At 50.9% G+C, this 19,147-nt stretch overlaps 1 protein-coding gene across 1 annotated transcript in view; it reads right to left on the reverse strand.

Annotated features, from left to right (window-relative positions):
* The window catches only part of GGTA1 (glycoprotein alpha-galactosyltransferase 1 (inactive)), a 65,745-nt gene that overhangs the window by 26,549 nt on the left and 20,049 nt on the right, over positions 1 to 19,147 (reverse strand). The window contains exon 3 of the mRNA XM_007468352.1: positions 3,780 to 3,895. The gene's annotated coding sequence lies outside the window, so the exon portion shown is untranslated. The remainder of the gene's footprint in view (positions 1 to 3,779; positions 3,896 to 19,147) is intronic.

Below are 19,147 nucleotides of genomic sequence, written 5' to 3' on the forward strand. Positions count from 1 at the left end.
CCCCCGCCTCCTCTTCCGCTTCTGTTTGCCTGGAGTGTCAGACGTTTCCATGTGGCCCATAAATTAATTCTTCCACACAGAATGATATACACACCCACGACTTCAGAGAATCTCATAGTTTCACCCCAACTGATCTAAGTCAAGGTATTCCTTCCAAACAGAATTCCTCTCTGAAAGGAATTCTCGTGGCCCTTGTTTTCTCCATCCCATGTCGGGAAAAGGTGAGCATCTCAGCTGAATCACAGCACTCAGAAGCCCTGGAAAAGCCATTATCTTGGGAGAGAATGGGAACAGCAGCGGCAGAGGAAACCAAACCTTCCTGCAGGCTGAAGAATCTTCCTCTCTCCCCGTGATTCTTCCCCGGCCCCTGGAGCCCACAAGTGTTGCAAACAAAACAAAGCAGCTAAGGGGGTGGGGAGAGGGCTCAGGAGCTAACTGGGTATTAGTCACCCTGCACAAAACTCCGCTAAGAATGTGCAGCCCTATATGAACAACCCGGGGCAAGTTCTCTGGCTCTGAGCCTCTATTTACATAGACAAAATGGAACTTCAAACACCCTCCTCTAGGGTTCTTGAAAGGACAAAAGGAGACATGTTTACACAGCACATTGTGCCTGGTGGTCAGTAAATGCTCCACCAATGGCAGTGGAAACAAGGATGATGCTTTCTCAGGGGAGAGATTCAGAAATGCGTGGCTCTGAGGGCAGAGCTGTGGTTCCCTCTGAGAGGAGACTTGGCCCTCCAGGGCAGCACCACACAGAAGAGTCAAGGGAGAGCCCTCCACGCCATGCTGTGACTGCTGTGACAGTCAGCTCGGCTCCCCACCGCCCCCAGTTCGGGGTCCCGCTGCGCATGGCCTTTGCCCCCGTGGCTCACCATGGTTAGGGAAGGAAGCGGCGGCTCAAACGTCACGCCAGCTCCCACACAGAGCGGCTTTGGGAACCAGGGTCACGGGTTCCTCTGGCCTCAGTCTCCCCAGCCTTGAAACAAGTCCTGTGGACTTAACTTTCCATGACAGGCTTTCCTGACTGATCTAGGACCTGGATGAGAAATCAGCCACAGGGCTGTAAGTCTCATTTGATGAGGACAAGTTCACTCAGCCACATGGAGCTCGTCTTGCTGCAGTGGCCCACGGATTCCTGGAAGTGAAGATCAAGAGAAAGGACGGCCAACCAACTCATGTTGAGCCCACAGGCCAACTGATCCAGAAGCTTATGAAACCTCTGAGTCAGCACCCCCGGCAAGACTGGGCCTGCTCTCCCACTGGGGTGGAGAGTGGGGAAGGCCCAAATGCTGCCCCGAGGCGAGGCACTGCTCCTGCCTGGGGGAATCACTCCAGCCTGGGTGCCTGTCCCAGGGCTGCAGGTGGGGCCTGAATACTGACCCCACTCCCTGCAGACCTACCTGGGTCCCAGTAACAACCTGCCCCAGCTAGGCCTTGCTGAGCTCCCAGGAGCCCCCTACTTTGATCCACAAGAGAAGGAGCTGAACTAGCTGCTACTCTGCTCCCTGCTCAGGGGTCCCAGTGATCCAGACCTCACAGCCACCTGGTACCCACACCCCCTTCCCGCCATCCAGGATCGAAGAGCTGAGTTCTTCAGAGATCTGGCTGGAGCCACCTGAGCAGGAAACTGCCAAAAGATTCACAGCCGTGGCATCACCGATAACAAGTTGTAAAGCTGAAAGAAACTTCTAAACTCGCAGTTATAAAAAGCAACCACTGACTAACCATGCTAGAGGCAAAACTGATTTGTCTTCCTTTTGTCTCTATTAAAAATGATACTACAAAATCAGCAAAGAGGCAATCCAGGAGTATGCAGCCAAAATATGACAGGTGCATCAGACAGCTGAGTAATACTGATCATTTTTTATATTACTTTCACATTTTATTAGGATGTTTTCTGGATTTTGTCCTATGTAGAGTATCTGTCGATTTTTGTTATTTGTTGGGATGTCTCCTCACATTCTAAATAGTTTTCCATAACCATGAGTTTCACATCCACGGATTCAACTAACCACGGATGGAAAATGTTAAAAAACAAAAAATTCCAGAAAGTTCCAAAAAGCAAAACTTGAATTTGCTGCGTACATGCAACTATTTACATAGCATTTACATCATACTCGGTATTGTAAGTGATCTCCAGGTGATTTAAAGTAACAGGAGGATGTGTGTAGGTTCTATGCAAATACTGTGCCATTTTATGTAAGGGACTTGAGCATCTGCAGATTTTGGTATCTGTGAGATCCTGGAACCAATCCCCTGTGGATACCGAGGGACGACTGCATTCACTTCCACGCTAATATTATACTTGCAACTTTGCATTCTTTTTCTTAAAACGGACCCTGAAAATTGAATAAGCTTCTGGCCCTGCAACACTTGGATGCCCCCCAACTGAACCAGGCCAGGCCCCAGGCTAAATGCTTTACCAGTAATCTCTCAGGTAAGCCTCACAACAACCTTGTGAAGTCATTCTAGTATCATCCTCATTTTACAGATATGAAAATGGAGGCTCAGAAAGGTTAAGTGACTTGCCCAATGCCACACGGCATAAAGTGGTGGAGCCAGGATTCAGGTCCAGAGAGTTGGCCTCCAGTGCCCACCCTTTTAACTCTTTTCTCAGTAAACATGCAGGCTTACCCATGGACTAACCACCCATGTCTCTTTGCAACATCCTCTCATTTTGCCTTTCATGATTACCACTTAGCAATTGACCCAAAGCCAGCTAATCACAGGCTAGACTCACTGAGGGGCTAGCTTCTCCTTGGACCAGCTGGTGAGCATTGGCTCAACTCCTCTGCCATTTCCAGGTGCCTCCTGTGTGCCTGGTGTGGGAGCCTTCCGCACTCACTCCATCCTGTTCATCCCTCATCCTGGTCAGCGCAGCAGCTTTTAGCTGAGGAAACTGAGCTTTAGCAAAGGCTGAGATCACTGGGCTCACCCACAAGGTGGGTGGTGTGTTTGAAAAGCAGACCCTCTGCCTCCCAGGCCCAGCTCTTGGCAGGGGGTTGGTGCTGGGGGTGAGGTGAGGGGGTGCTGCTTTATCCTAAAACCTCTCTAAATTGGTGGGCATTACGGGGAAACGCTCCCTGTTGGGAGAAACATGTTATAATTCGTGGGGGAAAAAAAGTGCATGGAGGGTTGTTTCCAGTTATGTTTTTCATTACAAGGGTCAAAGTAAACACAGACGGAAGAAAATAAGAGACAAGCTTCAGACTAAATATACAACTAGCTGTCGCTCCAGCCATCAGATGAAACAATGTGTTCTCGGAGGGATGTCTTTAGTGCCCTTTCTTGAATCCCCTTCAGGAAATCTGAAGCCTGGATCCAGCCAGCTTTTCCTTGCTGCCTGGCCCAGAAATCAGTGTGCAAGAGTTTTTCCAAGAGAAAGAAGGGGAGGTAAATGAAGGGTCGGCGCTGCCCTGAGAGGGCTCTGCATCCACCCGCCGCACAGGTCCTGGGCCCCAAGACTCGCCCTCCTGCCCCTGCAGTGGCACTTTGAGTCCTGCACAGAAAGCCCCAGGCTGCAGCCACGCCCTGTGAGGTCCTGCCAGGGGCAGCAAACTAACAGGGACTGGACCAGCATCCCACCAGCACCCACTTCTTGATCCGACGCCGGGGAGAGGAGGACTCTGTCTTCTTCTAGAACTACCGAGGGGACCAGCAAGCAGTTAGGGGGAGAGCGGGGTTCCTCCCCCAGGGGCATGCACGCCGCAGCCGGCTCACAAAACCCCCAGTGACCCCGACAAGGCAGAGGTAAATCATTTCAACATGTCACGTACCTCATCGTCTGCTTCTCTCCCCCCAGAGTAAAAGGCAAAACAACAAAGTTCTATTGAGCTCCGTTCTGCAGAAGGAGGCCGGGCTGGGAGGAAAGGAAGGTGCTCCGTTCCAACTCCTGTCAAAAGAATAAACAGCTGTTTCAGGAAGAGGGGGGCAGACGGATCCCGCAGCAGCAGTCAGGGCTTTGTTCCTTGCTGGCCCTGGGAAGTGGGCCGTTTATCAGGCCTGTTGACTCAGAGCTGCATGCCAAGGCAGAGACGTTCCTCTCTGGGCCCGGGAACGGCCCGGCCTCCCTCACCAAGCGAAACTACAGGTCCAAACTAGGGATGGTGTTGGAGGAGGGAAGGCCACCACCCTTGGGAGAGACGTACAGGCCACCTGCGTCACCCGCTCCTGGGCAAAAATGAGAACCGTTCTGAACCCAAACAACCCCAAGTGACAGCTACCAGGAACAGCCGATGGAGAGTTAAAAAGGAAGGGGAAAAAAATGGAGAGGGGTGCCTGAAGGAGAGAGTTCTCAAGACTCCTCTTGAACTGCCACCTAAACGTTCCTCCACATCTAGCCTCTTTTCCACATCCTTTAGGCTTCAGAAGTTGTTTTGTTTGAGCGCTATTTTTATAGAATGTTCTGAGATCGCCCGCATTGCAAGCCGAGCTATAAGAACTTTAAAAGGTCACTGAGGCCCAACCCTGCTCTTTGGCTGAATAATGCTTAACCCTTCCCACACCCACCTCCAGCTCCCAAAATAGAACTTCCCAGCTGGAAGGGACCTCACAGCGGTGGATTTTCAAATGTTGAAACAGCGAAAGCTTTAAAAAAAAAAAAAGCACATGAAGTCATTCTCAGAACCCCTATGTAAAACAGAGGACACAGGGAGCTGTGGCTGATGCAGGGAAATGAAGCTTAAAGCCCCCCTACCCATCTCTCCCAAGTGGCCCTGGACACCTCCTTGGGAGTACAGACTGGAAACCCCAGACAGACCAAGGAGACGGGACCAAAACCAGACAGAAAGGGGCCAAGGACTGCCCCCCAGCCTCCAAGGGATGCCTAATCCAGCCTCTTCCTGTTGTTCTCCAGAGCTTTCACGGCCCCCTCCTCTGGGAGCATGAGCTAGTCGACCACAGTCTTCAGGGTCTGGAAGTGCTGCTTAACTACTTACTCAAATCCTTCCTGCCGGCATCTACTACAGCTAACCCAGCCACACCTTACAACCCAGTTATTCCACCCAGGTCTATACCCCAAAGAAAGTACACATAAGCTCACCCAGAGACACGGACTGGAACTTTCACAGTGCACCAAAAACTGGCAACGACCCCAAGGCCCACCATCAGACAGATCGGGTGTGATCGAGCGTGGGAGTCCACGTACATCAGCGAGAAGTAACCAGCTACAGCCACTGACATCAGCAGGACGCATCTCACACACACTTCTTTCTCACTGAGCGAAAGAAGGCCTGGGTGATTCCATTCATTGAGCGTTCAAAAACAGGCAAAACCAGCCTGTGGTGCCAGAAGTCAGAGGGGGGAGTGGTAGAGACTGGGAAGGGGCCCCGGGGGAGTTCCATGTTGTTTCTTGAGCAAGGTAGTGGTTACACAGGTGTGTCTACCTTGTGAAAATTCATCACAAATGTCCCTTCTCTGTGTGTATGTTAAGAGCAAAAGTGAACAGAAACCCTCCTGCTGGAAACTGCATTGTCTGGGGCATATTCTATCTTTCCCTGACTCTGGCTCTCAGGACACAGGGTCACGGATAGACCTTGGTTTTTTCCTTCTCTTGGGATGGACCTCCCAATACCGAGCACCACGGAGCACCTGACTATGGGCTCAGGGAAGATCTGTTGCATTAAATGATCCAGGCATCTGTACTGTGGTCAACAGGGAAGGGAAAGATGACAGCATGTGGAGGCTAAGGAGCTGCCCTAAGATAAACTGGTCCTTTCTACAAGCAAGCACTGATCACATGGGTCTTCCATTTTACAGTTTACAAAGCAGCCTCTCGCCTTTATCTCGGTGAATCCTCAGGCTCACCCACCCAGGGGTCAGGGAAGGGAGGGAGGCTCTGAGGGCCTCTGCGACTTGCTCGAGGTCACCAGCTGGTGGGTCTGATGCCGCCCTTCCTCCTGAGCTGACCCCGGGGGACACTCTACAGGCTAGTGGAATCAGAAGCTCCAGGTTGGTTAACCACAGCTCGACAGAGCATGCAAACCTGGAGGGCAGAAATTTCAACTTCCAGAGGATCCAACATGAAATTCCTCCTTCCCTGAAGCACAGACTCTCAAAACAAGGGAGCACATACTTGTGGTCAGTTTTTAATTGAGAGGCGGGGAACTGGAGCAAGGGAGCCTCAGGCCATGTTGCTCTGCTAATCAAAGGAGGCTAGAGGCTGTCCAGGTTAAGAGCCTGGCATCCCAGCCAGGCTGACTAATCTCATCACTCGATGGTCACCAAGGTCCCTTCCAGCCCTAACAGTCCACGGGCCTGTCAGATGACAGCCAGCATTCAGTGCCTGCCTGTCTGCCACACCCCGACTTAGAGGATCACACAGCCTCAGAGCTGCAGCCAAGGTAGCTGTAGCCCAGGTGTGGAGATGCCCTGGCTTCACATCCCAGACCCCTTCAGGCTGGCAATCACGAAGGATCAGACCCCCACCCTGCTTACCTCTGTGGAAGTGTGAGGATTAAGTGTTCTTGCCAAAGAATGCTACAGACACAAAAGTTTCAGGCTGTCACTGTTTGTTGAATCCTGAATGTGTTCAGGGCAGTTATAAAAGACATTCTTTTTTTTTTTTGCAGTACGCGGGCCTCTCACTGTTGTGGCCTCTCCCGTTGCAGAGCACAGGCTCTGGACGCGCAGGCCCAGCCGCTCCGTGGCATGTGGGATCTTCCCGGAGTGGGGCACGAACCTGCGTCCCCTGCATCAGCAGGCGGACTCTCAACCACTGTGCCACCAGAGAAGCCCTATAAAAGACATTCTTGCTGATGCTCGTGAGTGATGGAGCAATTTGGTTGGTTTCCTCTTCTCTGTGTTGGGGATAATCATAATCCCCACCTCTCAGGGTAGGCCAGGAGCTTAGAGCATGGTGGTTTGAATTTGGACTCTGGGCCCAGGCTGCCTGGATTTGAGTCCTGGCTCTGTCCCGTATGCTGTGCAATCCTGGGCAATTTACTTAACTTCTCTGTGTCTCTGTTTCTACAGCTATAAAATGGGGATAATAGTACTTGTATGGTAGCTGGCACATGGTAATGGTATAGAGATACATATTACCCATTATTTCAAGAATTAAGGAGATACTCCTTGAAAAGTGCTTGAGGTTCTCAATCACTGATAGTCTCTAGTGTGCAATTAATCCAAGGTTGCCGTTCCCTCGATTTTACATTGGTGTATGAAGTAAAAATTTTGATCATGTATTCCTCCAGGTTGGGGAAACGTGGGGAAGCAGAGGTTCCGGCCAATGTTTCCATTACCTTTAAGTACTGCCACACACCTGTGAGCATCAGAGCTGAAATGATCTTGGTGAAACCCATGCAGTAAATAACTGCACTCAGGAGAGTTTGCACCTCTAAGTCTATTTCCTTGAGAAGAGCTGGAAAAATGAAATCATGATGACTCTTTCCAAGCAACACATAGCAAACCTTCTTGAGATGTGCCTCCATCCCACCTAACTCCAGGGCAGACTCCACCAAAGCCATGCTGGAGCGCTCTCCCTGCTTCCATAAGCTTCCATCCTGAGCCTCAGCCACACCCCTTGTACCAGGAAGTCCCTCCCTGGAGCTAACCTTGGTTCTTCATGCTGTAGGTCAGACTCTTTCTAGAGAAGGAAGATGCTGGCTTTGTTGACAGCTTGGAAGGTATGAGGAACTCCCACCGAGGGGCAAGGACTGGGTTCTGAGGACAGCCTGGGCTTGAGCCCCCAATACAGGTGGCTGGATTTCCCCAACCGAGGCGTCTCCCCTCCCCCTCTACCCTCTCTTGGTTCCTCTCACCGCTTCCTCAGCCTGGTGGCCCCAGATGGAGGTGAAAAAGAAGCACCTGGTTGTTCTTATCACAGACGGGCGGTGGGTGCCAGGGGGTGCCCTCGACTCCCCTAGAAATTCTCACCCTTCCCTGAATGGAGAGAGGCTTGAAGCCACTAGGCCAGTGCCCTGCCTCAGAGCAGAGCCACTTCCTGAACAGGTGAGAAGCTCAGCGTCCCTCAAGGTCACAACCATGCCCTGTTTAGAGCCCACTGCTGTCTACAACGACCCACATACTTTTACACAACCCTAGGAGGATAAGTAGGGTGAAGAGTACAGTCCCAAGTTATAAGGACGGGAACCGAGGGTAAAGTAAGAACCTTACAGAAGTGTATGGTCTGAGCCATTAACCCTGGAACGTAAGACAAGTTTAGGGTTTTTCCATGATTCTATCCCACCTTAACCTCTTACACCCCCGATGGTGGTAAAGCCAGACCAAACTGGGGATGCTAAGGGATGCAGAAGGAGGCAGGGGCTGTGAACCAAATGCCGCTGGAACCCAAGAGCTATTGGGGGGCGGGGGGTGCTTGTCTTCCATCTTGGTCACTTCTGGGTTTTCCCAGTACCTGGAACAGTACCTGGCACCTATTAGATGCTCAACAGATGTATGTTGAATGAATGCTGAGTGAAAGCCAGGAGCCAGGTGGGCAGCAGAATTGTGTGAATTTGACCAGGTATAATGCAATAGGGAATGATGGGGTCTGTGGTAAACTGGGGAACTTCTGCCCAAATCAGATCGAAATCAGATTTTCAAAAGAGAGAAAAAAAAATTGGGAATTCCCGGTGGTCCAGTGGTTAGAACTCTGCGCTTCCACTACAGGGGGCCCGTGTTTGATCCCCGGTCGGGGAACTAAGATCCCACAAGCTGCCCAGTGCGGCCAAAAATAAAAAAAATAATAATAATAGTATTAAGAGAAAAATAACTGCACCTAAACAGCACTCCTCTGATTACGGAATGTGATATACTGGCCACAGATGACTCCTTTTTTAAGGGATATCATTTTGTACCAGAAACTAAAAGTACTATTTGAACCCCTGCTCCGTTATCACCAGCCTGTGTGATGCAGCCATGTCCAGTTCCCTTCTCTGTGCCTCTGTTTTCTCATCTGTGGAGTAGACGGTCCCTCCCAATTCCACTCTGCCCTGCCTGAGCCTGAATCTGGGGGTACAGCTGTGAATCGGGCTCCTATAGAAATCTGACCGGGGGAATCTCAGAAGCCTTCATGGAGGAGGTGATGTGACTGGACCTTTTCAGGTGGGCTTCTCCTGCCTCCCAGGGACCTGGCATGTCTGTCTGCACAGGCCTTCACCCCTCTCTTCCTTCTGACTAAAGACAAGCTGGCAGGCAGCCCCCCGCTTCAGGATTTGTAAATCCTCTTCTGCTCAGGCCCGGTCTCCCCAGGAGGTCCTGTGGGGTCATCTTATGAACCAACCAGCTTTGGCTTTTGGAGGCAGGGGCCAGGATGCCACAGAACCTCCAGGCCACTCAGGAGCCCTTCTGAACCCTCCCAAAGGAGGCCCCAAACACACCGGTGAAAGAAAAGAGGAAATGGGGCACAATTCTGGCCCCAAAACAGAGAAACTCCGCCAAGCAAAGAGAGGGAAAACCAGCTTTTTGAGAGAGGGGACTCCAAGTCTGGCAGAGCCTCAGAGAACTTTCTCCCAACCTGGCTCACTGCAAGGCCGGGGTGAGGACTCACGCAACTGGATAGGCAGGCCTGCCCCACTCAGCCCAGCCCAGCCCAGCCCCAGAAGCATTTCTTTCCAAAGAGCCTGTGGAAGGGGATGGATTGCAGTGAAGAAAATGTTTTAAAAATTGAAGTCAAGACTAATAATACAACCAGATAGAAGAAAGCCCAAGAAAGTGCTTTCTAAATCCAGTGACCTGCCTCCACCGGCCATGTGGCTCCAGGCACATCCTCTTCCCCATCTGCGCCTTACACCCCACGTGGGCGCTGACCAAGCTGAAGCAGAACTTTCCCAGGATCCCTGTGGCTCCTTGGAGGGGACCCACATGGGCTCGGTGGCTGTGAAGAGCTTGTTCCCACTTGCTCTGCAAACCTGGCTGATGAATGTGCAGCCTTCGGAGCTCAGCGCCACCTCCTCTGAGATCTGCTTGCCGGCTGGAGCTGATTCTCTCTCCCAAATTCCCACTGCCCTTGTGCAGCCTACTTGGAGCACAGGTTGCTGTGCAAGCGTCCATCTCGCCCTCCACGTGCAAGCTCTCAAGGGCAGCAGGGAGCTCTGCTTCAACTCAAGGTCGCTGGTGGTCCTCATACAGGGTCCAGTACATGAGGATTGGTGGATGGATGGACAGATGGATGGCATATTGGCTTGCTAGGGCTTCCGTAAGAAAGTACCACAAACTGGGTGGCTTAACACAACAGAAGTTTATTCTCTCACAATTCTGGAGGCCAGAAGTCCAAAGTCAAGGTGTTGGCAGAGTTGGTTCCCTCTGAAGGTCATGAGAGAGAACCCAACATGCCTCTCTCCTAGCTTCTGGTGGTTGCCAGCAACCCTTGGCGTGTTCCTTGTGACAGCATAACCCAACGCTCTACAGCGCCACACAGTGTTCTCCGTGTGTGTCTGTGTCGAAGTTTCCCTCTTCTTATAAGGACACCAGTCACTGGATTGGAGCCCACCCAAATCCAGTGTGACCTCATCTTAGCTTGAGTCATCTGCAAAGAATCTATTTCCAAAAAAACTCATATTCATAGGCACTGGGAGTTAGGACTTGAACACATCTTTTTGGTAGACACAATTCTACCCACTAGAGACAGTTATCCAAATAGCTATTGGTTGGGAGCCTGTAAACACTCGCAGAACCACCTGCATACAATTACAGAGCTGAAAGCAAAAGGTTGGAGGCAGGTGGGGACGTGGAGGTGGTCTTGAGAGACAGGAAAGTGGATGGAATCCTTAGAGCATCTCTATTTGATCAGGATTATAGGAAGAAGAGAAATGCCTCCCTGAGACAGGCTCTGTGGGATGCCCAGTAGAGATGCTGCAGGTCAGCCAATAGTCAGCTCTGGGCAACATAGAGATGTGAGTGGATAAGATCACCCTAGGAGGGGAAAGATGTGAAAGAAGAGGGGGCCCCCGGGGGCAGCTGGCATCAAAAACCCATGGAAGCTTGGAGCCGGGTACCAGATTGCAGTGTGTCGAGGAAAGAACCTCAGGCGAGGAAGTGACGTCAGTGAGTGCAAGGACCTCTTGCCAGCAACTTGCCTTGGGAAGGGTTGGAGAGAGGGTCCAGTTAGAGAAGCCATGGAGAAAAAGGGAAATGCTCCTGAGTACACTGCTGACGATGGGAAACCCCTGATGAGACCAGAGCCATGGAGAGGAGGGTTTGAAGGCTCAGAGGAGGGAAAGGACAGGTGCTGAAGAGCATCCCTTCAGGGAGGATGGAGGTGGGGATGCCACCAAGACAGGCAGAAGGTGCTTCCCCTTGTGCAAAAAGTGAGGAGACTGGGGACTTCCCTGGTGGCGCAGTGGTTAAGAATCCACCTGCCAATGCAGGGGACACGGGTTCGAGCCCCGGTCCGGGAAGATCCCACATGCCGCAGAGCGGCTGGGCTCGTGAGCCATGGCTGCTGAGCCTGCGAGGCCACAACAGTGAGAGGCCCGCGTACCGCACAAAAAAAAAGAAAAGAAAAGAAGAATGCTGGGATTAGCCCCATCTGAATTCTCAGCTCCGCCCGCCCGATGACACTCCTCTGGCTGCCTCTGGCCTCACTTGCACCAGGAAGAGGGAAGGCTGTGGAGGGAGGGTCTTGTTCCCGGGGCAAGGGTGCTGCTGCCTGAGAATCCCAAGGAGTGGGATTGCCCGGCAAAGGAGGGGTGGCAACAGACAGAGGTCCTGTCCCCTGGTGTGCCTCCAACTCTGAGCAACTCCCTGTGTGTGCCTCGCTGTTTCCCACCCCCCTCCCCAATCAGATGAAAAGGTGGGGCTGGTGTCTCGGACTCTGCATCGCGTGCCAGCTCTGGGGGCTCACGGCACCCCTCATGCCCAGCCACATGCTCTCAGCGAATAACCCGCCCCGCCCCCCCGAGGAGCAGTTGGTGCGTTCAGAGCATGTGATGAGGCTCCAGAAACCAGAGTCAGAGGGGAGATCACAGCCTTTGGGTGGAGGGAGGGCACTCTGGGGAGGGAGCCGGGAGCCCGAGCCAACAGCCATGCTGAATCCAAAGCTCTACCTGGTTCCCATCAGAACAGCTGAGCAGTCACTGTCTAAAGAAGACTCCTTCCCCCTCAGCCAAAATGGGAGGCCCTGGAACCAGCAAGGGGCCGTTTCATGTGGGAAGAAGTGAAAGTTTTCAGGGACCTCTGCCTGTTTCCTGTTCTCCCTCCTAGAAGGAGATCCCCCCTCTCAAGGGGCCAGGCTCCCAGTCGCAGCCTGTTGACCCCGTTTGCTCCCCTGGCTGGCCAAGAGCACAGTCTTCCAGGTGACATGAACAGTGACATAAACAAGTCACTGTCATCCAAAGGAGTTCAAGTCCCTTAGGCTTTTACGCCAGTGGCAATCTGTCAGCTCTCCTCTTCCGGTGTCCTGCTAGCCCAGCCTCCCTCCTAAAGGTGGCCACACCATTTACAGCATCCATGCCGGACAGCCTCTGCCTGAAGCCTTCTAGTGAGGGGGAACTCACCACCCACCCGAGTAGTCTGGTTCATCTCTGGACTTTTCTGATTGTAAGACACATCTTTTCAGTGTGGAACTGAGCTCTGCTTCCCAGGATGTTATTATTAATAATAAGGACTGCCTTTCATTTACATACACCATCTCATTTAATCCTCTCTACAATCACTAATGAGCCCTCCATTCCCCAGACAGGGAATCTGAGGCTCAGAGGTTGAGTAACACAGACCAGCAGATATAGCAGAACCAATAAGTTCTACCTGTCCGTGTACCCTTGCCTTTCCCATTCACCCTAATGGCTCCTCAGAGATAGGACCCCTGACTCTTTCCTCTCCAAGCAAAACATCATCTTCCCTGGCACACTTCAGGAAAGCCGTGCCCACAAGCATTTATTCCATCAGTAAACACTTGGAGGACATTTACTCAGTCCTGGGACTGCTGGGACTGGGGTGGGCACAGAATGAATCACATCTACTGCCTGCACTTGTCAAGCCCAAGTCTGGTGAGAGGGACATGTGTGCCCACAAATGCCAAGTGCTCTCTGCGGACCTCAGCTACTGCCATTGTGTTAACCAGGCTGGTGCTGGCACAGAGCCAGGGCTGCATAGGTGTCCCTGGTGGAAGTCACTGCTCCTCTCTACCCCTCGTTTTGTTCTTCTGTTCTGTTTTACCATCCTCCTGTTTTTGACATCTGGGCTTTGCCTTTTCACAGCAACCCTTCCTGGTGTGGGTAGTTTCTCAGAACCTGTAAAATCAAGGTGCTTTCCCTAGGACAGTTCTGATTTATGCTTGTCGTGGATCAGTTTTCAGGTCAATGTTTTAGTGCCCCCTTTCACTCTCGAAGGTGTGTAGGTCTGGGGGATAAATCATGGGGTCACTCTATGTAAAAACTGTTCAATAAAGTAAAGAGGGTTCAACGAAGTCCCCTCGGACCCTCTAGAATGCAGAGCTTGTGTTTACTATCAACCGGTGCCTCAGGATACCCGCTTCAGCAGCCAGACTCTTTTCTGAGGCCGCTTGTGGTACAGAGGTGGTACAAGCCCAGTCCCTCCAGACGCATCTCCGCCCCCACCCCCAACTTGGCCCCCTTAGCGCCTGCGGCTGGGATCATCTCAGCTCACCCTGCTTCCCCTGTGTAGGCTAGGAGGTATTAAGAGTCTAAGAATTTATTGAAAAATCCTGAGGTTGTTTATGTCTCGGGCTTCTTTTTTTTCCCCTCCACTAGATTTTTTTCTTGTAATAAGTTGAGCGTAAAAGGCCTTCCAAAGAAATAATCTCTAATGATGATGTTCTACGAACCTAAATTGGGAAGCTAAAAAACAATAACAACAGCTACAAAACCAAAAAACAACCTCTTAATGGAGCCCACAATGGAGATGACTTTTTCTCTGCCCGTTCTTGGGATGAGCCAGTCCTGAGTTCAAATTCCAGCCCCGCTCCCTACTTTCTTGCTGTGTGGCCCTGGAAATGTCACTTCACATTCTGAGCCTTGGTTTACTCATCTGTAAAACACGGATAATAATTCCTTACTCCTTGAGTTGTTGAAAGGATGAACAATAACATTTGTAAAGTTCCTGGTACCTCATAGGCACTTAGGAAAAGGCAACTTGTATTATTATCACTGGTTCCTAAGAGACAAGCACTGTCCCTACCTCATCATAGCAGCAGGAGGCCGTACAGCATAGAGGTTAGAGCCTGCACTTGAGTGAGCCCAGCCTGGGCATTGACTAAGTGTGTGGCCTTGGGTGAGTCACTTGACCTCCTGGGACTTGATTTCTCTCCTCTGTAAAACGAGAATAACAATGTCTCTCTTAGACCATCTTAAATGAGATAGTGCACATCAAGTGCTTGGCATAAGGCCTGATGTTGGAGCAAGTGCCCAATAGACGGTAGCTACTCAATTCCTAATGATGATTATTCCAGAACTCTCCACCTCACAGGCTCCAGCACCACCTGCTCTGTGTCAAACAAGGACTTGTCCTCACGTGCTAAAAACAACCAGCTCTTCCTTTGCACGGGGCATTTAGGAGGCCTCCTGCTTGCTGGAGCCTCTGACACAGCCCGTGAGGCAGGATGGGTCCCTGTATACAGAGGGAGTCTGGTGACTTGCCCAAGGTGGGAAGCTGGGTTTGGGCAGAGCTCAGAATTTCTTCAACCTCCTCCTGTCCCAAAGGAAGTCTGCAAATCACTGATTCAGAGTTGAAGGGAGTGGGCTTCCCTGGTGGCGCAGTGGTTGAGAGTCCGCCTGCCTATGCAGGGGACACGGGTTCGTGCCCCGGTCCAGAAAGATCCCACATGCCGCGAAGCGGCTGGGCCCGTGGGCCATGGACGCAGAGCCTGCGCGTCCGGTGCTCCGCAACGGGAGAGGCCACAACAGTGAGAGGCCCGCCTACTGCAAAAACAAAAACAAAAACAGAGTTGAAGGGAATGATGTGTTCGTTTGTTCATTCATTCATTAAGCAAATATTTATTTAATGTCAACATTGGCACCTACCAAGTGCTAGGCACTGTCCAGGCTGCTAGGTCGACAAGGATTAGCCAATACGGCCTCCCTCTCACGGAGCTCAGTGTAGTGGGAGGTGGAGCCCAGAATCCAACTCTCATGCCACCACATACATCCTGCAACCGAGGTGAGTGTCCTGTGACAGCAATGAGTCACCCCCTTACTCTAGGCTCCACGGACTTCTGGCGGACTCAGGAGCAATCTCACCTGCCTCTTCACCCGTGTGGCTACAGGAACACCCCCGCCACCCAGGGTCACTCTCCTTTCAGGCCTGGCCTCAGTCTTCTGAGCTGCTTCATTTTATAGATGAGAAAACTGAGGCACCAACGCAGGGAAATAACTTATCCAGGGCCACTCAGCAATGAAGTGAGGAGGCTGGGGCTAGTACCCAGGTGTCCGGCATCTCTCCAGGACGAGGACGAGAAGCCTCTTAACTACAGCATAGGAAATCAAGAACTCAGGGAAGGGGCTGAGGGCTGCAGTCGGTAGTCTTCTCCCAGAGTTTCCTTATTTATGCCCAAGAAAACCCCAAAAGCCTCTGCCAGGGATGGCCATGTCTCTGTCCTTCCCTCCCCCTTCTACCCTCACGGCTCTTGAATGATTTTGGATGCCACGATGGGACACAGAAATGCAACTGGGAAAAAGTGAGCATCGTGTGTGGACTGGAGACAAGTGAGGCATCCAATTCAGAAAGAACATCCCTCTCATAAACATCAAATAGCTCAGAAATGGAGGGAGAACGCCTAAATATGTGCCACACTTACAAAACGTCATATGGGTCTGTGATGAAGAATGTGGTTTGCGAACCCCAGTTCAATACCATTGCCTCTGCCTTCCCTGTGCGTTTAGCACCTGGAGCTCCCAGCAGGGAGCTCACCTGCCCTCTGTCAGGGCTGCTGCCTTCTTCACTGAGCTTCTTCTGCCTTTTACTCTCCCAGAGAGGCTGGCAGCTGCATGTGCCTTTTTGTTCTGCTTAGCACTTGGGGCTAAGAAGTGCCTTCAGGGTTTTTTCTCTCCGGGTGTGGTTTCCTAGCACTCACAAAGGAGAGCCTACAGGCCACTCTGTCTGTGTCACGTGCCTGGTTATCTCCGCTTGCAGAGTTGACCCAGCATGCTAAACAAAAAAAAGGAGTAGCCCACCTTGGGTGTTCATTAATGCTGTTCTACTAAATAGTTCCTGCTCTCCACCTTCATGGTAGCCTTTCATTTGCTGGTCCCCTTGTGGTTGAGTAGGGCCATGTGACTAGTCCGATCAATAAGCTGTGAGAGGGCCCAAGCATTTAATTGCCAGGGGAAGACCCTCTAGGGCTCTCTTTCTCAGTGCCATGAAGTATATTCAAGGAGGTAACTGCTCCATCAGCCTGATTCCTTGAATGAGGAACACAGCCCCAAGCTGACCCAAGATGCCCATATTAACTAGAGTAAGAAATAAACCTTTAGGGAATTCCCTGGCGGTCCTGTGGTTAGAACTCTGTGCTCTCACTGCTGAGGGCCCAGGTTCAATCTCTGGTTGGGGAACTAAGATCCCACAAGCTGGGAGGCACAGCCAAAAAAAAAAAAAAAAAAAGACAAACCACCTTTATGGGTTTGGCCCCTAAGATTCAAGGGTTGTTTGTTACTGCAGCATACCGTACTCCATCCTGACTAATACACTGCCCATCTCACACAGAATAGGATATTCTCTAGATATTAATCTGCACTCTTCCCTATAAAAATCTTTACCCTCCTCTTCAATGAGAGCCTTGCATAAACAAAGGAAAATGAAGTGGAGGCAAGAGCATCTCTCCAGTGTCCTGTAGAAATCTTTTCCTCCTTAGGTTTCAAAGATGCCTGAAGATTCAGCTACATTTGAAAGGAACGAGAAGGAAGTTCAGCATGTTGTCTTCTGTGGCTTCCCCTTCCTATGAGATAGGAAGCTAGGTCACTCATGAGAACGTCTTGCAGGCTTGCAACGTGACAGCCACCCAGGTTAGGAGCAGATGCCTTGGGCACTGGGAGAGGACACTGACCAGGAATGAGGACACAGGGTGCCAAGCAGCTCTGCAACCCTGCTGGGGCTGTAACCGAGCCAGCCACACAAGCCCAAGGACAGTGGCAGGGATGGCAACTGTCCTGATTCCTCCCCAGTTAGGGACTGTCTGGCTGGGGTAGGCGGCAGTGATGGTGGCTAGAAAGACAAGGAGGGGATGTGGTTCAAGGCAATGAAGGGATGTGTGATTTAACTGGCTGATCATGGGAGGGAAGGAGGTGGCGCTCACAGCATCCCTGTAGATTCTACTGGTATTCCCATTTCACAGGGAGGGTAACCAAGGCTCAGAAAGGTGATATCTCTTGCTCAAGCTGAGGATCAGAACCAGAACTAATCTAAGTCTGGCTGACACAAAAGCTTAGCCACCACCCCGTGCTCTTTCAGCCGGAAGACATTTCACTGCCTCTGAGCTCCCCTTAGCCCCTTATCAGGCTTCTTTTCTGCACCTTTACTCCTACCTTTAATTACTTACATATAATTATATATATCCCAGTCCAGACTGTGAGTTCCTGAAGAGCAGGAATCTGTACCTTATATTATAATAATAATAATAATAATAATAATAATAATAATAATGACAACAACAACAGCAACAAAGCAGGAACAGCAGCATATGCTACTGCTTCTTGAATGATGAGCTGGGTTCCAAGCACTTTACACTCACTATTCAATTCTCACTAAGCTCTCTGAGAGACAGGTACTGGAATCATCCCCATTTTACAGATGAGGAAGCATCTCAGTGCAGTTGAGCTGAAATTCAATCCCTAATATTAAAATTGGGTTGGCCAAAAAGTTCGTATGGGTTTTCTGTAAGATGGTATGGAAAAACTTTTTGGCCAGCCCAATATTTTAATAACTATAGTTCAATTTGAGTCATTCTCTCTATAATCCTATTCATTTTGTTTTTCACATTTAAAACATTCCCAGAAGGAGTCTATAGGCTCCCCCAGGTGCCAAAGGAGTCCACAAAGGAGCACAATAAAGGTGAAGAACGCCTGCAGAGGCAGATGCCAGGATTCCAGAGGCTGGGTTCTGTCCCGCATTGTCCCATAGAACCCAGAGTTCCTGGCTGGGATGGGGTAAGGAACCCTATATCATCTTCATGCAACAGTGGGGAGTGAATACAAGTTACTTTATCCCATCCCCACAGCATAAATACACAAATAACATAACTACTTTGATTTCAGCAGTATGAGCCCGTGTACAACATTCATCATAATAAAAAAGGCACCTGTTTCCCCAATTAAAAAAACTATTTTTAGCATCCCGCGTGCTAATTAGAAAAGCATCAGTTGTTGATCACAAATTAGGACAACAGGAGGGCTTTGTAGCAGCCACCTCTGGACAGAATGCTGGCTGGCCCTACCCCCAGACAGTCCCTATCAGATTTGCTTTCTTAGCTTCTGAGCACTGGCTTGGTCTAAGCAGCACTCACATAATATCCCATACAGTACATGCTGAAGTTTTATACTTTATAAAACTTTTTGAAACTAGAATTTACTTAATTCCAGGCATCCAAACATGTACACTTGGATCATAAGCAAGGCAGAGCTCTCTGTATTTCCGAAAACCAGGGCTATTATAGGAGTCAGGGATAAGGTAGTGGGGCCAGTGCTCTCTGCCCACAGCAGATGGCTAGTTGCCCTCCTGGCCAGCTGGCCAGGGCTGAGTGCTGGACCTCAGGACACCCGGGTGGCAGTCTGGCACTGCCCCCATGGGCTGTATGACCTTCCATAAATTGCAGGCTGTATCTGGGCCTCGGTTTTCTTATCCTCCAAATATGGGGATCTACTAGGTCCAAGTCCAGCCAATAAACAATAACAAAGCACCCACTCTATGCCTGGTACTGTGGGGAATGCAGAGATTATACAAACTCCCTAAGGAGCTGACATTCTAGTCAGGCAGCCAGGCCTGGAAGCAATTAACTATTATGCACGACAGAAAGATATAAGTGTGAGTGGCTGAGTGGGGATGGAGGCCCCGTGTTGTGTTCTGGGGCCACAGAGGAAGGACTAAGCCACGGTGTACGGGCTGTGTAGCAAGGCTTCAAAGAGGAAGAGGCTACATTTGAACTGGGCCTCAGAGGGTGAGTAGGAGGGCTTCCCTGCTGGCGCAGCGGTTGAGAGTCTGCCTGCCGATGCAGGGGATACGGGGTCGTGCCACAGTCCGGGAAGATCCCACATGC

Source organism: Lipotes vexillifer, unplaced genomic scaffold, assembly GCF_000442215.2.
Source record: "Lipotes vexillifer unplaced genomic scaffold, Lipotes_vexillifer_v1.1 scaffold1285, whole genome shotgun sequence".
Classification (NCBI taxonomy): Eukaryota; Metazoa; Chordata; class Mammalia; order Artiodactyla; family Lipotidae; genus Lipotes; species Lipotes vexillifer.